The 2,140-nt window shown below is 36.8% G+C and overlaps 1 non-coding gene across 1 annotated transcript; it reads left to right on the top strand.

Annotated features, from left to right (window-relative positions):
- Window positions 1-727: 727 nt before the first annotated feature.
- LOC116273639 lies at window positions 728-831 on the top strand. The gene has a single exon (XR_004181935.1). It is a non-coding gene; the product is annotated as a small nucleolar RNA U13 (small nucleolar RNA).
- The last annotated feature ends 1,309 nt before the right edge of the window (window positions 832-2,140 follow it).

Here is a 2,140-nt window from a genome sequence, read left to right on the forward strand (position 1 = left end):
GGCTGTTTGTATAACTTCTTTTGAGGAAAGTCTATTCTTTGCCCCCTTTCTGGTGGGATTATTTGTTTTTTCTTGATGATTTGCTTGAGTTCCTTATTTATTCTGGATACTAGTCCTTTGTCAGGTGCATAGTTTGCAAATATCAAATGCCTTTTAAATGTCAGCTGAGACCTTACATTTTTGGAATAAACCCTGCTTGATTATGATGTATAATTATTTTATTATATTTTTAAATTATTCTTTCTAGAAGAGTCAGATCTTGGTTGAATAAAAAGAGAGTGTGTATGCCTAAAAGTCATGTTCAAGATTTAAAAAAAATTTTTTTTAAGTTATTTTTAAAGGTTTTTGTGAGTGCATAGTAGGTGTATATATTTCTGGGGTATGTGAGGTGTTTTGATACAGGCATGCAATGCGAAATTAGCACATCATGGAGAATGGAGTATCCATCCCCTCAAGCATTTATCCTTTGAGTTACAAACAATCCAGTTACATTCTTTGTTATTTAAACATATGCAAAGAAGTTATTGCTGACTATAGTCATCCTATTTTCTATCAATAGTAGGTGTTATTCATTCTTTCTATTTTCTGTTGTACCCAGTAACCATCCCCACCTCTCCTCCCAACCCCCCACTACCCTTTCCAGCCTCTGGTAACCTTTCTTCTACTCTCTATGTCCCATGTTCAGGATTTTGAGGAACTAAATATATATATAACATTCAAGTACATAGTTTTTTTGTGGTTCATAAGCATGATGATTGGGTTTTCATGCTCGTGTGTGAGATGTGCCTCCCTCAAACCTTCTTACGACGTTGGTGCATTACCCATCTGATGTGAAAAAAATTACTTACTATTTACTCTGATGAAGAATAAGGATGTAAGAGCCTATTAGTAAAATTTTATGTTGTGCGTAGAATAATGTTTAAAATAATGTTATATGAGAAATAACTGTAGTTGCATGTTCCCAATAAAACAGAAACATCCTTCACTGGTATGCAGGCTACTGAGTCACTCTTTTACCTCCAGCACCTTAGCAGTTTCTCAAAGAATGGAAGGACCGAAAGTTAGAAGATTCTGTCTCAGCTGTTCTTGCCCTTTCAGAATAGAATTCCAGGCAGAGATTAACTTGGGCCTTGAAAATCTTTCTACTTTTTTTTTCCACTCCAGAATCAGACTTTTATTTTTCTGTACCTACTTAGAGTAGGTAAGTTTATCCTAGTATGAGCAAAGACAACTAAGTAAGTAACAAACCAAAATGTAGCATAAAGGAGTTGTATGTATGTGTGTGATGCACACATATGCATGGAAGGGATGTACTTTACATTTTTTGTTTTTGTTGTTGTTGTTATTTTTTTTAATTTTAGTAGAGATGAGGTCTCATTTTGTTGCCCAGGTTGGTCTTGAACTCCTTGGCTTAAGCGATCCTCCTGCCTAGGCCTCCCAAAGTGCTAGGATTACAGACATGAGCCACCACACCTGGCCACCTTTGTAATCTGCATAAATCTGGGCCACCCTAGTGTTCACCTCCGCTTAGTGCATATTCAGAAGATACACTGCTCTAACAATCCAAAATAATTGAAAACCTATTTAAATTGTTTACAGCGGTATCCACAAAATGTGAAGAAGGAATTCCATTCATAGCACTCAACCAAATTCCTCTTCACTCACCTTTAATCATAACTTCATCATCCTAACTATTGTGTTATGATGAAAGCCCCATTTCTTTTCTCTTCCTTGAAGTTATGTACTCTCGACCCTTCCCATTGCAAACCAATCAACCTCTTTTCAGTTCAAGCCCTCACCCATTGGCCAGATATGTATGTTAAGGCCCAATAACTATTAGGCAAAGGCAAATCCTTACTAGGCAGAGTTTTTATTTTGTTTTGTTTTCCTGTAATACATGCAGAAACAAAATTTCCAGGCAACCTTTAAATGTCTGCTTACCCAGGCCTTTAATTTTCCCCCTCCAGTAAATATTTCACCATGTTCTAATGTGATAGATTCTAAATCCACCCCCACCTCCATAAATGAAATTATAGAATGGCCAATAAACGACAGGGGGTCAAAAGCAGGGAGATCTGGGTAGTCCAGGACCTAGCAAAGGAATTCTGCAAGTAATGGAGTGTTGCATTTGTTGGCAAAA

Source organism: Papio anubis, unplaced genomic scaffold (genome assembly GCF_008728515.1).
Source record: "Papio anubis isolate 15944 unplaced genomic scaffold, Panubis1.0 scaffold994, whole genome shotgun sequence".
In the NCBI taxonomy this organism is placed as follows: Eukaryota; Metazoa; Chordata; class Mammalia; order Primates; family Cercopithecidae; genus Papio; species Papio anubis.